At 35.3% G+C, this 20,265-nt stretch overlaps 1 protein-coding gene across 5 annotated transcripts in view; it reads right to left on the minus strand.

The window, feature by feature from the left end:
- The window catches only part of PTPRK (protein tyrosine phosphatase receptor type K), a 560,471-nt gene that overhangs the window by 379,299 nt on the left and 160,907 nt on the right, over positions 1-20,265 (minus strand). The window lies entirely within an intron of this gene.

Consider the following 20,265-nt stretch of genomic DNA (forward strand, 5'->3'; position numbering starts at 1 on the left):
GAATTATTTCTCAATGATTAAGAAATAATTATCTTAAGTATATGTATATTAATTTTAGACTCAGAAAGTTAAAAATATGTAATTTTTTCAAAAAGTTATATTTTCAAAAAAATATAACTCAGCTAATTCTGCATTCACACTGTAGTTTGAAAAGCATTTCCTTCACTCAGTAATAAACTCAGACTCAAACAGAATTTGTCACACACAATACCAATAACTGTAGATTAAGAAAAGACTAAGTCCAAAAGGTACATTGGAATAAAATTATGTGTACACAGGCCTAAATTAATTTTTGTGAATGAAAATCCATAATTTTAATTTTTCTGAAGAAAAACATTTTTTCAAAAAGATGCTTCAAGATATTCACCCCCTTGAAACATGTAAAGAACCATCACTTTATTTTCTATGCCTTTGTCTTTGCCTGCAGGTTTAGAACTTGATGCTAGGAAAGGCTTTCCTGCCCTTAAAAAAGTAAAGTGAAAATTACATAACTAAGTATATGATTCCTTTTCAAGTTGATTACCAGAAAGCTTAGTATCTCATTTAAGTTTCAACTAGAACAGCAACGTAGGCCTTACTGCCTGGAGAATACAGGTTTATTTGTCATGGACTTGATTTTTTAATTATATTTGCATTCTTACAGCTCAAGAGTCATTTTTCCTTATTTCTCTTTGCTATGTGGCCAATTATCTTAGTGATAAGTAACTTCAAATTATTTGCATAACAAGGGAAGGCATGAGAAGGTATATATGGCCAGGCGCAGTGGCTCATGCCTATAATCCCAGCACTTTTAGGAGGCCAAGGCTGGCAGATCACCTGAGGTCAGGAGTTCGAGACCAGCCTGGACAACATGATGAAACCCCATCTCTACTAAAAATACAAAAATTAGCTGGGTATGGTGGCACATGCTGGTAATCCCAGCTACTCAGGAGGCTGGGGCAGAAGAATAGTCTGAGCCCAGGAGGCGGAGGTTGCAGTGAGCCGAGATCTCACCACTGCACTCAAGCCTGGGTGACAGAGTGAGACTCCATCACAAAAAAAAAAAAAAGAGAAGAGAAGAGAAGAGAAGAGAAAATAGATCCTAGGTTTCAGCACCAAAAAAAAAATTTTTTTAAGTTATAGAAATTAAATAATAATTAGTAACATGAAGGCAGCTTCTACTTGTTACAAAGACCAAGGTTTCTATAAGTGCCTACTCTACCTCACCAAAGCCCCAAAAGCCAATTCTACAAAAAATTGTGAATAGAGATGGTCAATTGTAATTGCCTACTAAGCCAGATCCAAGGAGGATTAAAGCCAGGTACTGGTTATTTATCTCAGTATTGAAGTATTTAAACTAAACAGTTATGACACACAAAAAAAGGCTCATTATGTAGTTATACCTCTGTCCCATCACCACCCTGAATAGCAGTGTGCTGGATCTCTAATACATTTTCATAAATTGTATAGAAGTGTATTGTAAATTGATTCTCACTTTTAAAACAAAATAGAAATCTAAATTGTGAACAAAATTAAAATGGTAGAGCCAAGGGAAAAAGTATTATAAATTCAAAAGAAATATCTACAAATTTTTTTTTCTAAAGAACAGATTTAAGCCATGCATAGTAGCACACACCTGTAATCTCAGCTACTTAAGAGCCTGAGGTAGGAGGATTACTTGAGCCCAGGAGTTTGAATCCAGCCTGGGCAACATAGCAAGGCCTCATTTCTAAAAAAACAATTTAAAAATTGAAGAACAGGTTTATTACAGAAAAATTTTCAAGAAGAAACTTTTTTGGGTGGGGTGGGTAGAGACTACCTGAATTAAATCTTTCTTATTCTGAAAAAGTACAGCTACCAAAAACTGTATTAGTCAACATTTTCACTGGTGAAAATTCACAAACATTTCTTTTAGAATCAAGAATGTACAAAAGATGTCTACTATCTTTTTATTTAATGTTGTTCTGGATATCGTAACACAGTAAGACAGATGATATATATATGTCTATGTGAAAATAAAAAAGAATCAGCCAGGCGCAGTGGCTCACGCCTGTCCCAGCACTTTGGGAGGCCGAGGCAGGTGGATCACCTGAGGTCAGGAGTTCAAGACCAGCCTGGCCAACATGGTGAGACCCTGTTTCTACTAAAAATACAAAAATTAGCTGGGCATGGCAGTGGGTGCCTGTAATCCCAGCTACTCTGGAGGCTGAGGCAGGAGAATCGCTTGAACCTGGAAGGCGGAGGTTGCAGTGAGCCAAGATCGCACCATTGCACTCCAGCCTGGGCAACAAGAGTGAAACTCCATCTCAAAAAAAAAAAAAAAAAAAAAAAAGAAAAGAAAAAAGAATCAATAGATAGTTTGTCATCATTAATAAGAGTATCACAAGGCTTTCTAGCATTTAAAGACAAAAAATAAAACAAAGAACTAGAAGATGAATGCATTTAAATTAAAAAATTCATAAAGGTTAACTCTATAGCACAAAGTTCTATTAACAAACTCCATTCAAATGAGGAATTTAAATAGAAAGTCAGCTGTTAAATGCTTTATCCAAAAACATTTCATAAATTACGTGAAACAGAGTTGTTTGCATTTTTAGCTGCTTGACAAAATATACAAAGCCAAAGTCCTTATATCTCCCAAGTCCAGCTGAAATAAACACGACAGATCTTAAGCTAAGAAACATCTGCAATTTTGTATGTTTTTCTAAGCCTATAGCTAAGAGAGTGAACTCTGGGGTCAGATCAAACTTGGTTCAAATCCTGGCATCAGAACTTATAAGTTAAGTGATTTTCATAACACTTCCCTCTTTATAGACTTGGGCTCTTTATTTGTAAAAGAGAGATAATACTATCTGCCTTATAGGAATGTTGGGGCCATACATAGAACATGTTTATTCTATCAAATGTTCCAAGCATTTGATAGAATGTGCTTTGGCTTCTAGTATCTCAGCAATACTGCCTTGGTCTTCTCACCCAAAACGAAGCTAAACTTCCTCACATGGATTCTCTATTCTAAATGGGTAAATGACTATATCCTGATCAACAGCACCAAGGTGAATATGTTTCTTATGCCATCCTCTCACCATCCACTTAATACTGCTCCCACTCTCAGAAACCCTCCCATCACCATTTAGTAAATGAAATCACACTCATCTTTCAAAGGTCAACTCAAGTTACATCAGGATTCTTATGCTGAATTCGCTAACAATTGGAGATCTGTGTTTATCAAAATAATGTAAAACATAAGATGATACCCTACAATGTACAATCAGGCTGTATGCAGCCTGATCCAACAAAATTAGACTATGATTATTCAGTCTTTTATCCACCCCCTCCAATCACTCCTCGTGATTTTTTTTTTAAAGGTCTCCCTCTGTTATCCTGGCAGATCATGGCGATCATGGCTTACTGCAGCCCTGACCTCCCAGGTTCAGGTGATCCTCCCAACTCAGTCTCCCAAGTAGCTGGGACTATAGGCACACACCATCAAACTGACAAATTTTTTTGTATTTTTGGAAAAGATGGGGTTTTGTCATTTGCCCAGGCTGGTTTGGAACTCCTAGGCTAAAGTCATCTGCCTGCCTCAGCCTCCCAAAGTGCTGAGACTACAGGCATGAGCCACCGTGCCTGGCCCACCCCTCACTTCTAAAGAGGACTTTTGTCTGCACTGCTCAGCTTTTGTTGGTACCTCTGTAGACAGAAGAAAAAATGGTGGGAAATTTTTTAATTAATCTAGAGAAAACAATTTGATTATATGATAAAGGGTAAAAAGTTACCTGGGGAACAGAAGAAAATTATCCTCAATGTAGGAGAATGGGAGGGGAAAGTAGGTCTCAGTATAAGCCAGGTGATTTTTTTTTTTTTTGGTGGAGATGCACAAAAATCAGAGTAACTACTATGTGACGCAGAACTTTAAGAAGTCAGAGAGAGTTTTTTCTAAGCAAGTTTTTCCACTTATATATCATACATACATTCAAACATAAATTCATAGATACACGTATTCATACACATACATCTGAGGGAGTCTTCAGTGAATGCTATTTTAAGCACTTTTTAATATGGAATATATATCCTTTTTTTGGTTTGACACCAAAGAGAATTAAACATTTAGATACAGGCAAAAAGATGCACTTTTGTTCCCACTACATATATTAAACAAAATCTCTGAGAGTGGCATAATGTAAGTATCAAATAAACAGTAGCTGCTCTCATCCTGTCATCTGTTTAATTATTCTGAGTATGTTCACGATCTCCTCAAGAAGACAAGTCATCTTGCTGATGGCAATACTCTGTACTACTTCAAACCACAGCATCTAGCATTGTACTAAAGACGGGGTCAGGGATCAATAAGTATCGGCTAATTGAATCACTGACATTTGAGAAAATCCCAACATCTGAGAAACAAATAATTAGGTTATGATGCGAAGCTTAGCTTCAGGAGAAGCAAGAATGTTTTTCAATTTATTTCTCCTCCAATGCAGTCCAGAATTCCTCTTCAGTACATAACTCAGGCTGGAGAGATAATATATGTGCTAATCACCATACAAGGAGAATATACACTACATGCATTTGTATCCCTTCTCACTGATACATCTGGTTTCCCATTAAGGTGTTTAATGAAACCTTACCTGTTATACCAAAGGCTGTAAGATAATGAATCTAAATGTATAAGCTTTATTTCCATTAAAATTAAATACGCCTAACCCTCAAAATAGAAGCACTCAATCTTCGTTAACTACAAAGGAAAGTAGTAGGTGTTTTTTCTTAATACCTCTTGTATCTATTTTTTAAGTTATATTTTAAAAGGTATATATTTCAGGCTGTAAATGTCTTATTTATCTTGCAAGAAAGAAACTCCTTTCACCTTGGTATAGAGCTGCTTTCTGAAAAAATTTCCAATGAATAATAATCAGAAGCAGGAAAGAAAAGAAGGATACAAGGATATTATATTACTGATGTCTCCCCTGCCATGCTCTGAGTGGCCACAATCTCATAGAATTCTATGATTTTTAGGGACCTGGGAGATCATTTGATTGTGCCATATATTTTATACATTAAAAATCTGAAAATCACAGAATTTAAGTGACATGTAGAAAAAATATTAATATTCAAAGAAGGTAAATTTAAAGAAGGAAACAGATAAAGATGAAAATAGAGAAGCAGTCTTTTTTGTGTGATCTTAAGTAATCCTGTCATTTTTAAAAGTTGAAGTTTTCTATGGTATGATAAAATTTTTCTATAGTATAATATATAGCCAATTTTCTATAGTATGATAAAACTTTACTAATAGTCTGATATAAAGTCCCAATCTAAAATATTTTATATATTACATGAAATAGAATTGCTTTATTTTTTAGTTGCCTAACAAATTAATCCAGTGAAAATTCTATTTCTCTCAGTAAACAGACAGATCTTAAAGAAAGATAAAACATTTATACAGCCTGTAAATGTTCCCTTCAATACAAATGGAGTAAGACCAAACCAGTTTAATTACAGGAACCTTCCTTGTCAAATGTGCACTCTTGAACAAATTGTTTCCCCTTTCTGGAAGAAAGCCCCTTCATCTGTCAAACAGAGATAATACAGCCTGCCTCATAGGATTACCGTGAGGAATATATTGGAAAACATCAGCAAAGCACTAAACATAAGGCTTGACACATAGGAAGTCTACAACAAATGACAATCTCATGCTTGCTATCCCTATAAAAATAGGAAAGGAATGAAAACATTAATTTACATGCAGCAAAAGTCTGATCTTAAGTGACAATACTTTAACTGATTAAAATGCCAAAAACACTAAGATTTGCCTGTTTTCTGAGAGACATGGAATCTGCATTGTATTGACAGCAAAAGAAAAGGAAAACCATTCTATTTCATATAGTGTATAAAATGCTTGGATTGAGATCCTACACCAGTAAATAAAGCTCCTAATAAATGAATAATATAATGTTATCTCACTGGAAGCAATAATACAAATTTCTATTTTAACCTTGATCTCTGACTGCAAAAGAAATCTGTGTGATTCACCAGCAAGCTTGATGGGATCAGAGGGAACAAGGGGAAGACAGGTGAGAAGAGGGGCCTTGTAAACATGCTGACTCAGGGAACTTCTATCCCTTTATGACCGTGAGAATGATATTATCATAGGACTATTTATACCTTCTCTCTTATCATATGGCATCACAAAAATCCTGCTAATTCAGGCAACTGAAAGAACTGACTAAATTAATTGCAGGACCTTAGGGTCCTCTAAAATTGCAGAAACTGGAGATGAATTTACCGTGAAGAAGGGTCAATGTGATATGTTGATATTTTTTTCATTTGTTTGTTCATATGTTTTTAAGAAGCAGGAAAGTCAAACCTATACCAGGGACCTTTATGGTTTTCATTTAAACTGTAAAAGTCCCCATGTGAGTATGTGTATGAGGGGAAGCGGACAGTAGATAAACACACGGTGAAGCAATCTCATCTGTCAGATCTTTTTTAAGCTCACTTACTGTTCTTTTCCTCATGTAAAACATGGTTTTAAAAGAGAGAAATACATTAATATCCAACCCACTACAAACTGAGCTACTAAGTTACATTATCAGGAAATAAACTTTTTAAGAAATCTAAAAATTTCCCACATTTTATTTATTTATAACACTCCGATCTCTACATTGTAATTAAAATTTAAAAGTGCAACCATCATAATATTCCATAAAATAGCAACATTAATACATCGATTTTATTTTTGTTCATAAAGTTTATTCTAAGTTCTTGAAATCTTGCTTTATCAGAAATACAATACCTATGGGAATGAGACTATGTCAATTACGCCAAGGATATGAAAAAAAAAGTTAAGATATGGCTTTCAAGTATAGATCATCTATTGTAGCTTTGACACAACACATATACTTTTATAAAAAGCTGTGGAGAATAAAAATATTCAAGAGTCATTATAGCATTATTATTACAGAAACATGAAATGAGGCTACATTATTTCCAAGTACATACTTATTTATATAAAACACAAATTTTCCAATTAATCAATTCAGTATATGAAAGAATGCAATATTAAGGAACAAATCTGATTAAGCAAAGCCCCAAAATGTAAAATTCTGCCAAAAATAAGCTATTTTAGTCAAATCCAGATGGAGACTACTACATGAAGTTTTGAACTCAGTATCCACCATCTCTAGTCCAATAAAAGTGTCTTTCACTTGCAAATAAAATGGTTGTTAGATATATTAAAATAATTTCTTTTCATTATATTAACATAACAAAAACCCTTCCCCAAATCTTTAAAATATATTTGTACTTAAAAACTATGTTTATTGTATTTTATTCATAGTGAATATTAAAGCCATAAGTTTACAAAAAATTTCTGTAAGAATGACAATCCGTTTCCTTTTGTAAACTGAAATATTTTAATTTGTTAACAAATGTATGATCGATTTTTATTTTTCCCTATTTCCATTCTTTGAGAAGTTTTACTGGAAATATAATCCAATATAATGGTCGAATTGAAGAGAATTACTTTTCCGTTACTTATTAAGTATTTTTAGCTATTTCTTTAATAAGATATGTATGAAAACCTGAAAGCTCTATAACAATTTGTTTAACTTCTAAATTGGAGGTGGAGTAAATCAAACTTCCTGTTGAACACTGGTAAGAAAAATAATCACTAATTTGGCTACCGATGAATAAAAATATGTAGGCACCGCAGCATAGAAATGACTGTGTCCTTATTAAATAAGAAAGCGAATAAAAATCCACCTATCTAAGAATGTTAGTAATTGCTAAGGGCTTTTGCAAACAGAGATTTCCATACTATACTTGCCCTCCCTTATTCTACATAAGAAGGCAATTACCAGAAAAGAAAGAAATGAAGGTAAAATCTTGAAAAGAAGTATGAATAAGGCATAAGACAAAATTCCGAAGAGAAACCTAAAGAACTCAAATCTGAAGTCCAGAAACATGAACAACGCTTCACTGTCAACCTAGAGCAATAGAAAATAAACTATAGCAAACCTAAAATCATGGAGTGTTACTATTCCTCACACCTCTTCTGCATATTCATTTAATCAAGTGTAAGCAGGAAATAAAACACTGAAATATATTTGCCCATAAATATTCCCTAGTAGATTTTTTTCAAGAACTAAATCTCCCTGGATAGTGGTTTATAATTGAATATACAATTGCAGATGAATGAGAGATTGTATCAACATGAAAATACAGAAATTCATTGTAGTTTAATGCTTTCATGATCTCTGCCTTATCTTCTCTTTTATTGTACCAAATATAAATAATTGAACAAATGAAATGTGAGGTGAGAGGTGCCCACTGCAATATTTTAGGTAAAGAGCTGCTGCTGTTTTACCACCTTAGTTAAAAAACAAGCCAGCATATCCTCAGAAGCTGATTCTGTTATAAGGGAGAGAAAGACAGAAACATATTCACACCGTTCAAAAAAAAAAAAAAAAAAAGAATAAAAAAATCATTGTGTCATAGGCTTTATTTGTAAAATACATGAAAAATTTTGATGAAAAGAAGTGCTGTTGAAAGGGTATAGGCGTTATACTCTATTTGTTCTGTTTTACTTGGGTAATAAGGAAATTTTAAGCATTTAAAATCTATTTAAGCATTGGCATTTGGGCAAGGTTGCCAACTGTGGAAACTCTTTAATGATTATAGGAGACTTATGGGTCAGGTGACCACATAAGTCTTCCTCCAAAGCAAAACACAGAGTTTTGCACAGAGAAACAGGGCACTATTAATAAATATTCCCAGGCTACAGGTATGAACCATTACTGTCCCAGGAAGAATAGCACATATGGGCAATCCACCCCCTAGTTTTAGAATGTGGAGCAGCACTGAGAGGTAATCATGTACTAAGAAAACTATGTACTAAGTCCATGTCTATGGACTGATACATGCATTCACTTGATGGGGATGGCAGAAGGGGAGAAATAAAAACTCCAAATAGCAGGATGGGAGCCAAAAATAACAGGCCAGAAAAAGGAGTTGGAGGATCAAAGACACTAGATTTTTACAGGGCACCCATGGGCTAGCTCACAGCAAGGTAGAAGGTATTAAAGGTAGCAATCAGGGTCAGATATAAAAGTGTTCTTAATTTTAAAGGCTTCAGTGTTTTGTAAGAAGCAATCAGCAGGTATTATATATGTTGGAGTGCAAAAGTAGAAGTAGAGGAAGGTAATTTTGTTAAAATTCAAGAACAGGAGACTTATCAACAGCATCAAATGCCCTTAAAGGAAAAGGGAAAAGAAAACAGAAGGTAGAGGCAGTGCACAGAAAGGTATTCATCAATCCAACGACCACTGATAGAATCCAGTAATGAGTATGCTAGATCAAGGCTTCCAAACAGATAGATGAAAGGTGCAATCTGTGCCCAGAAATGTTTTGTTTGACATGCACAGTGCTTTGTAAATATTTAAGCCAATGTTCTTAAAGAAAAATTCAACGTAACAATTGGCATTTCTAGTTACTCTAGAATAACTTAAAGTAATGCAAACACTGGGCCTATACGTCCATGAGGCCAAAATATGTGGGATTTGAACACAATTTAATATTTACTCTTAAAATGAAAAGTTATCACCAAGCAAGCTTATATTACCTGTTAGCTAGTAGAGCTTTAAATGTGCAAACCATATTAACTCCTTTAGAGCCACTAAATTGAGTCTTTTATCTCCAGTTTAATGTCATACTCTTAGCCCTCTAACCTAAAAGAAGCTAAGCATAAAAAAAGAGTGACAAGTTTACTTCAACTCTTCTTCAGTTTCTAAGTACCTCTACAAACAAGTATGTCTGATACTTTGCTAGGTGCTGATGAATCATAATAGTGAGGCAAAGCCTGAAATTAGCCAGGAATCTAAAAGAGACAGCCTTGAGTCTACATATGAAACATGACTCATTCAGTCTTGGAGTTATAACTTCTACCATCTTCTACTCTTTGAAGTGCAAGGGCCTGATAAATGAGATTTTTAAACCTAATCTTAGCACTTTAAGTAAATAAAAGGTGGCATTACTGTGCCAAAATAAGCGGTGGTGATATAAACACAGGAAAAAGACATCTGCAAATCCACATCAACAGTATTCTTATTTTATAGAGGCAGAGAGGTTAGTGTGTACTATGTGGTAGAAAATGAACGCGAATTTAAACAGGACATGTTCAGACAAAAAGGAGAGAGAGAAAATCATCACTATAATTCCCTAAATATCTGAAGGAACATTTGATAGATAACTGAAAAGTTTGTTAAAGAACTTCAGCCTCAAAAATAAAGAAAAAATATCATAAAATACAGATCATCAGTTTCTCACGTAATTTTCACAAGTAAATTGATTAAATGAATGTTCCTGGTAGCTCATTTTCTCACCTAGTTCTTCCTTAAAATGTACCCCAGAGTTTAAAATTCCCCTACTTAAAATTAGAATTTACCAGTCTGAACTCCCAAAACCCTAAGGGCAAAAACTTTCAAACATTTTGTTCATGGAGAATCTTTTCAAAAATGAAATCGTGCAATGAAACTTACATGAAACAAATAAAAGCTAAATGTCATAGTCGAAATGACAAAGGGTCTCCTTGCAGTCCACTCCAGCCTGCCAGGAACACTGTAGTAGGGGCTTAGAGAGATTGGGTCAAGGTCTGGTTGGATGTTGAAAGAGGGAATCAGATTTCTGGGGTCCAGATCATCCATCTCAATTTTCTTCAATGTAGCTCAACTTCAGTCAGTTTTACATTTTTCTATTGGGCCTTCTGATTAGTATATAATCATTTGAAATATTCCATTAGTAGGCCTGGCCTGGGGGCTCAATTCTGTAATCCCAGCACTTTGGGAGGCTAAGGCAGGTGGATCACGAGGTCAGGAGTTCGAGACCAGCCTGGCCAACATGGTGAAACCTGTCTCTACCAAAAATACAAAAATTAGCCGGGCATGGTGGCGCACACCTGTAATCCCAGCTACTAAGGAGGCTGGGGCAGGAGAATTGCTTGAACCCAGGAGGTGAAGACTGCAGTGAGCAGAGATCGCACCACTGCCCTCCAGCCTGGGTGACAGAGCGAGACTCCATCTCAAAAAAAAAAAAAAAAAAAAAAAGAAATATTCCATTAGTAAAAATCCCAGAAACCCTAAAACAAACATAAACACTAAAACAACTTTAAATGTAAAACACTACTATACAATATTAAGTGCTTTAGTTGCACTATCCTATAATTTATTTTTCATTCTGCAACTAGAGGGATCACTGTACAGTCCAGATTTGATTGCCTCTTCCTTGGCCCTAGTATAAAGATAAGGTATTTAACATAGATTATGTCTTTATGACCTGCCCCTCCTATCTTCAAAGCTTATGTACTGCCCTTCTTGGTCTATGCTGCAGCCATACTGAGCTTTTTTATTTCCTCTAAAGTGCCATGTACTCTCATTCCTCCAGGTCTTTGCATATGGAGTTCCCTCTGTATGGAGGACCACTCTCCCCTCTGTCTCTGCCTGGAGAACTCTTATTCATAGACAGATCCCAACTGAGACATCAAATTCTCAAAGGCTATGAGTTTCCACAGCAGTATCCCTTAACAAAGCACATATAACATCTTATAATGACTGCAAATAGTCTTCACTTTGCTCAGTAGTGTAGGAATATGAAAATGATATGCTAGTTGAAACTGTACAAATAAATCTTTGTAATAAGTAATAAAATAGTTTGTTCAATGTCCTTTGAAAATTTTTGTCAAAACACTAAAAAAAACTGTCATTTTTTACAAATGTATACAGAAATGAGGTAGTCAAACTCACAGTTATTTACCATACTAAATACAGAACATTAAAAATCTTGAAAACCATCAATAAAAGAACACTCAGCACTTAAAAAAACTATTTATTTAGCAAATGCAGACAATTCACTAAAGACATTTCACAGTTGTTTAGCAAGCACATGAAAACATATTTGATATTATCAGCCATTAGAGAAACGCAAACTAAAATTTCAATGAGTTCACTAAACAACTATTGGAACAGCTAAAATAAAACACAGTGCTAGCATCAAATGCTGGTGAAGATGCCGAGAATATGGATTACTCATACATTGCTGATGGGAATGTAAAATGGTACAGCCACTATGAAAAACAGCTTGACAGTATTTTATGAAACTAAACATGTATTTACCATGCTAGATAGCAATTGTACTCTTGTGCATTTATTGCAAAGAAATAAAAATTTATGTTCACACAAAAACATTTAGATGAGTGTTCATAGCTTTATTTGTAATAGCCAAAAAGAAAAAAACAAAAATGTCCCTCAATGAGAAAACAGTTAAATAAATAATGGCATACAGTGGAATACTATTCAGCAGAATAAAGGAACTATTAATATGCACAACTTGCATGGATCCTAAGGGAATATCTAGATTGAAAAAACTGAACCCAAAAGGTACATAGTACATACATACCATATACATACATACATACATATACACACATATTCCATTTATACAAAAATCTTAAATTGTGACATTACAGAGGAGTAATGATGAGTGGTTCTGAAGGAACAAGGGGAGGGGGCTGTGTCTACAAAAAGGTAGCCCAAGGGATCCTTCAGGTGACAAAAAAATTCTGTTATATATCTTGATTATGGTGGTAGTTACTATGACTCTACACATGATAAAACTGGAAATAACATACATATACATGACTGCGTATAAAGCTGGTAAATTCTGAATAAGATCAGGTTTTATCAATATCAATTTCCAAGTTGTGATAATGTACTACACTTAATGCAAAATGTAAAATAATATATTTGAGGGAAAATGGATAAAGGGACACAAAAACTCCCTGTATTCTTTCTTATAACTGCATGTGAATTTATAATTATCTCAGAAATAAAAGTTGAATTTAAAAATTAAGAGTAGTTTGAATAATGCTACCCTTGTTTTCTTGGTTAAATATACCATAAGGAAGCTAGCATATATTTTATGCCTCAGAAAATTATCATATTCCTTACTAAGTTGGGATAAGCCTCTAGCATTTAATCCTTTACATGTATTTTGGTTTTTTGTTTTTTGTTTTTTTTTTTTTTTTTCAGACTGAGTCTCACTCTGTCGCCCAGGCTGGAGTGTAGTGGCACCATCTCGGCTCACTGCAAGCTCTGCCTCCTGGGTTCACGCCATTCTCCTGCCTCAGCCTCCTAAGTAGCTGGGACTACAGGCATCCACCACCGCCCGGCTAATTTCTTGTCTTTTTAGTAGAGACGGGGTTTCACCGTGTTAGCCAGGATGGTCTCGATCTCCTGACCTCATGATCTGCCCGCCTCGGCCTCCCAAAGTGCTGGGATTACAGGCGTGAGCCACCACGCCCAGCCTCCTTTACATGTTTAATGTTACGATATATCTCACACATTCTAAATTTGTTGTATTTTTATTCATGTCTTTTTTACCACCTAAGCATCTATATAACTGGCAATAAGAACGGTTAACATGATTAGAAAGAGTAAGGCAATGTGCTAAGCATTTTATAAGTATTAACTCATCCAATTCTTATGACAGTATGAGGGCACTAGTATTATTCCTGTTTTACATGGACTATGAAGCGTAGGAATTTAAACTAACTTGCTTAAGATTATACAGCTAATACATGATGAAGCTCACATTCAAGCCTAGGCCACTTTCATCAAGACTAACTTTTAATCACACATGCTTTCAGCCTCCAACGGTCAGCCCTTATCTGTTCAAGGTCAGGCTGAAGTAATTACATGCAAATTATAGCATGTTTTTAAAGGAAATTATTTCATCAACAAATATTTTACAGAAACCAGAACTCAACTAGTAAAAGTTTTAATGAATGTTAACACTTTACTGGAGAGTTACAATTATATTCACAGAAACAAAAAAGCTGGCTTCCCTTATGGTAACAGCTAACTCTAAAATTCTTAAGGGTATATTGACTTCACTGTTTTACAGCACTTAAAAATTCTTTAAATGTTGTTTACAATCCAAATATTCTGATGTGAAGATGAAAGTTTTCTTACACCTACATGCAGAACAACTAAGTTCAGTAATTATGCAATGTCCAAAAGTGAGAATAAAGGGTAAAGCTGCCTAGAAAACCATTTTATCAAATTACCAAAAAATAAATTTCTATCCATGCTATCTAAATTATTTGAAATTTAAAATAGTAGAATAAAAATACTTAAGATTTGACATTAAGTCAGTCCTTTAATTTCCCTTACCTTCCTTATCCAGGGAAAAAAATATTTTTTGTGCCTTTAACACACATTCAATACATATTTGTAGAGGGCCTATTGTGTGTAAAATAGCCTCTCTTTACCGAATAATAATAATATACACACACATGCATGTGGGTATAGGTGCATGTATCATAGACATTGTAAAAATTCTAAAAACTGGGGAACGAAGAAGAAGATTCAACTAAATGTTTTAAAAAATATTCTTTACACACACCGGGGCCTGTTGTGGGGTGGGGGGATGGCGGAGGGATAGCTTTAGGAGATATACCTAATGTTAAATGACGAGTTAATGGGTGCAGCACACCAACATGGCACATGTAAACATACGTAACAAACCTGCACGTTGTGCACATGTACCCTAAAACTTAAAGTACAATAAAAAATAAATAAAAATAAAAATAAATAAAAAGAAATTATTTACCAAAGTTCCCAATTTTTCTACACATAAACATATTTTCTATGAGAATTTCACAATTTAAAAATGCTGCTGAGTGCAGTTTTCCTTTAGTCATTTTCAACCCATCCTTCTCTGAAATTCTTAAAAATCAGTGAGACAATTAAAAGGCAAATAGCTTTGGGAAAAGTAAGTAAATGGAAAATCAGTCTATACACAATATATTTAACTTAGTCAAATAGAGAAATGCCTAGGTCCCAGGTGTTACTTGTCCTGTTTAAGGCTAACCCTTCTCTCATATTTGCAAGGTCTCATTTCCTTTTATCTTCTTCCAGTCCCTCTCCCCACATCAATTAACCCCCTCTTCTCCTGTTTCTTTAGTCTACCCCCTTGACTAATCTGGCCCCTGCATAGAATCTCTTCCATCTTAACAACAACAGCAACAACAACAATTCAAGTCCAGATCTACTCTTTCTCCTTTCTTTAATCGAGCTTATTGAAGGTATAATCAACGGACTTCCTCATTTGCATGCCGAGCTCACTTCATTGCAACTTTATTCTTGACCCTTTTGACAGCTGAAACTAGTTTCGCCAAAGTCACTAATGAGCCCTTAATTAATGAATCTATTAGGCATTTTTCATTTCTCATCCTACTGTATCTTTCCAAAGCAATGAGAACTATTGGCAATTCTTCTGCCTTCTTGAAACCCTCCCCCATGCCCTTCACGAAACAACTATTGTTCTTTTTCCTGCTACTTCTCTGATGATCCTCTTCAATTTTCTTATTAATGTCTCTTTCTCTGTCCATCCGTCAAGCAATGGCTTTCATTTAGGTTTCTTTTCTTTCTCATATCATAAATTGCAATGTTTCATGGATAATTTTTCACACCCCATGGCTTCACCATCAATTCATTCTGATGATGCATAAATTTACATTTCTACTTCAGATCACTTTCCAAATTAGTATGAACAATAGGGGTCTGGAACTATTTTATTCATTCTATGTCACTCAGACAACCAGGATCAGAGTTGAAATTGTAAGCCATGCCCCTGCGTCCAATTTTAGTCCTATGCTTTTTCTAACATAGCATATAGCTTCTCTAGTTCTACAATTGTATCAATGCTGTTTCAGAGAAGTAGCAGAAGAAATATAAATTCCAAAACTTTACACAAAGGCAGAACTCCATGGTGGAGCTGGGGTTTGAATACTGGGGAAGCCTAAGAGAGGTAGAAAAGAGAATTTCTAGACACAATTTAAGAATGAGGATGAAGGCTGGAAGTCCATTAAGATGAGACAGGGCACAAGGATCCATCCTTCCTGAACCAAGAAACAGATACAATTTTTCTCCTTCACATTTTCTTTTGCCTGTATTTTCAATTACCTAATGAAACAATGAAATTTAGCTACTATTATGCTTATATTAAATCTAGGTTTCAAGTCAGCTCACTCGGTAGGTATATCTCAGTAACTGTTTAATCAGCTATGGATCAGAGTTCAGATTTTAATAGTTTTATATGATATCACAATATTAAGCACAGGAAAGAAACAAAGACAGAGATCACAGACCTCTGACTACCAACTGCCTTTTACCAGTTGTATAACATCATGTAGGAAATAGTCACTTCCCTGAGAGGGCAAGAAAGGCAGGAGCAGGAGAGAGATATGGGGAGGAGACCTACATTTCAGGTCTAGGTGGGGACCCCCAGATCCCAGACATCTAGCTCCACTGTAAGTCTTAAGGATTCAGCATTTCTGGACACTGTCACTGTACACGCTGTTCCCAGCCTCAGTCTATTTATATTTATAGACTAGTTAGCTCTTTGTAGCCAGAAGACATCAACACCACCCAAATAATTATAAATATTCATAGTCAAGAGCAACTGTCTTTGTTTTTCAAAATGATAGAAATATGAAAGCTACAGTGTTTCCATTCCTGGCACTTTACAATTACCTTATTGCTGATTATGCTGATATTGTAACTATTTATTTATAAAATCTCTGTCCAAATTAACTGTAACCATTACTTTCATCAGTGCAACCTTTGTAAATAGATAATGTGCTGCTGTATTTTAACAGTAAGTGGTAGTGATGTTATACAGACATTACATCCTTCAATCACCCGTTTTGCCATCTCTACTCACACAGCAAATTTCCATGAAAAACATTAGCATCTATCCAGGATAGGCCCACTCAGTGAAGCCGTATGAATGACAATTTTACTTCAGATCTGTGAGCTTATCCCAAAGTTAAATTCAATATAGTTTTATAACTTTAATACTAAAATACATCAAAATTGGCTACCTCCTTCACAAGTTAGAGTGGTCAGAACAGCCAAATGAAATTCAAAACAATTATGATAAACCAGAGACCCAATTCCATTTGACTTATAATAACCACAATTTACTATAACGGTCCTTGACCCTGAAGGAGAGGGCATATTCAGGCCAGGCTCTACAATCCCATTCAGACGCCATCAGTGGTGAGTGGTGGCAGTGCTCCTGCACTCCCTTCTACATACAGACCCTTGCTTTCAGTTCACCATGGGTCATGGGGTTTGTGGCAGTTGAAGAGTTCAATACCTGCTACTTATTCAGAGTAACCCAACAGTGTGCAGCTGAATGAAAACACTGCTCCAACCACAGTGAAATTTTAATAGATGAGGTCATGCATCCCAAAGTTTCAGACATGGTACAATAAGAAGAAAAACATGAAAAGAAAAATCTTGAGCAGAGCTCTGGGTATTTTCCAAATACTGGGAGGTTTTGTCTACCAGAAATTTTCACTGGACAGTACAGTACAATAACTCAATAATGCAGTGCCATCTTCAGTAGCAGAATACCTAGAAGTGAGATGTCTTTCTAAGTCTGCTGTTTCAAAGCAAATAATTAACTTGATAAATCATGCAAATAGAACCTTTGCTCGGCTGAATGACAAAAATATCCAGTGCATTATCTCAGCACACGGATTGGTAGAAAGATAATATGAAATGAAAGGCTTGTTTCAATTTTTAAGTATCTGCAGGCAGCAGCAGGAAAGCAGCAATATATTTCAGTTAGGAAGAGCAGCTCCTAAAATTATAATAGACTGCTCAGATTTGAAGGCAGAAGGAGAAAAGTGGGGAGAATGATATACATGGAGATAACAGCTTTTACTTATGTGATACTTATTGCTCCCGGTTTCTATCATGACAGCCAGTTAAATAGGATGCATACTGTAGACAATACCCTAATTGCCCTTGCTTTCACTAAGATACAGACTCCTCCAGGATACTGGCACTCAAATGTAGCATAGGATCTCACTGGAGGGCAACCATACAATCCAGTGGTTGACTGTTATAAAGGATAATTTCCACCAGGTACGGTGGCTCACACCTGTAATCCCAGCACTTTGGGATGCCGAGGTGGGTGGATCACCCGAGGTCAGGAGTTCAAGACAAGCCTGGCCAACATGGAAAAACCCCATCTGGGATTACAGGTGTGAGCCACCACATCTAGCCAAGGCAGTATTTTCTATCTTTGAGTATAACATAAAGTTATTCTCTGTATAGTGGTATACTTCCATTTTCCCTAAAGAATAAAGTTTGACAACATTTAATAGTAATCCAAAAATGAAAGTTATCTGTTTGTTTTTGTAGTTCAATAAAAAGGTCCAGGGACAGACGCAGTGGCTCACGCCTGTAATCCCAGCACTTTGGGAGGCTGAGGCGGGTGGATCACCTGAGGTCAGGAGCCCGGGACCAGCCTAACCTATATGATGAAACCCCACCTCTACTAAAAATACAAAAAGTAGCCAGGTGTGGTGGCAAGCGCCTGTAATCCCAGCTACTTGGGAGGCTGAGACAGAAGAATCGCTTGAACCTGGGAGGCAGAGGTTGCAGTGAGCTGAGATCACGCCACTGCACTCCAGCTTGGGCAACAAGAGCGAAACTCAGTCTCAAAAATAAAAAAAAAATTAATAAAATAAAATAAAATAAAAAATAATCCATAACACATCTGTGAAAGAGCGTTTGCCTACTAGCTCAATTAATAAGTGAAGAATTAGCCATACAGTGCACGGCAATAATTCAGTAGCTTGCTCAGGTGGCATTATCCTTTAGTCTAGAGTCAAAGGAATGCTGGTCTTTTTCACAAGCATTTTCCACTGTATTAGTTCAATTCACTGCTTCTTGAGTGGTGCAAGTTAGAAGGTCTTCTTCATCAATAAACATCTATTTCAAAATAAAAACTAGTTATCTTTATAGGCAATTTTGTATTTGTTGTTGCTCAGAGTTGAATTTTACCAAGCTTTTATAACAGAAAAAAGCACTTTAAGACAACCCATGATCTTCTGAGAATGACAGCGCTTAACAGATCATTTCATAAAATCACAACATTCTAACAAAAATTTGTCAAAGTTTAAGAAATTTTAACTCCTCCTATTTCCCGGGACCTGTTTGCTTTAAGTGAGAAAAACAAGTAACAGGCCAGAGTACTAAAACCTTGACACATTATCATTTCACTTAATCCTCATTTAATCTCTGTGTTTCAGATGAGACACTAATGTTCCTAAAATCATGGGCCAGTAAGGGGCACAGATTTCCCACACTTTTCCTACTCAACTCCATCTCTTTGAAATTTCATCAACTACAGCCAAAAAGTAGTCACAAAACATTGAGATGTGATGACAGCTGCTATTATATAATGTCAAGGTAAATCACTAATTAGCATTTGAGAAACATATAAAGAGTATTAACCTAATAAGTATGGTGAATATGAAGCCAGTAATTCACCTCCAAACCCATTCTTCTATGTCTTCTACTTTCCATAGCAGAATTCCTAGACTAATTCTGCAAAATGTTCATAATCCAGGACCCAATGTGTGACTCCCTTCATGTTGATATGAGCATCAATTAAACTTTTATATGCTTTTAAATAAACATTGGTGAAATTAATAGCTAGGAAACTAAAAAGTGTAGGGTGCCAATGTTATTCTACACCCTATACAACAAAAACTAGCCTTAGTTTGTTTTCAACATTGCACCGCTAGCATTAAAATTCCTTTTAGTTTCACTTATGTAAATACTACCAAACAGAGCTCCTGAGTCACATGAAATAACCTGTGTCATAATTCAGAAATACTGAATTTTTTGAAATACTGAAAATGGGATATAGGTCTCCCTCTGTCCCATTATAGCTTTCTTACACTTAAGAATTCAGAGCAAATTAAGAATAATTAACTACTTGAAATAAATATGTCTGAGTATTCATTATCTAAATTTATAAGGACTAGCTTTCCAACCATTTAGAATGTTTCATATTTATTATAGTTTATGGGGATTCCAGAAATTACTGCAACCATTCAATTTACAAACTCTATACTTGGATAGTCCCTGGGCAAAACCATACATATAAAACTACTATCTCAGGAAAGAAAAATATTCACCTATGAGAGAATCTGTTCTCCTCATTTTCAGTTTGTGCCCATGAATAGTTACCTGTTTCCTTCAGTGTAACTAAACTTCCCTTTCTATATTTAAAAAACAAACAGTATTCAGTTACTTTTTGTTATTTTATTTATAATTTTTCATAGCACAGGTGTGACTCTATGCAAGCACACTGGATGATCCTTTAAATTATAAAATGTATAAATTTCAGTTAATACAAATAAGTGCATAT

Source organism: Gorilla gorilla, chromosome 5 (assembly GCF_029281585.2).
Source record: "Gorilla gorilla gorilla isolate KB3781 chromosome 5, NHGRI_mGorGor1-v2.1_pri, whole genome shotgun sequence".
Taxonomy (NCBI): domain Eukaryota; kingdom Metazoa; phylum Chordata; class Mammalia; order Primates; family Hominidae; genus Gorilla; species Gorilla gorilla.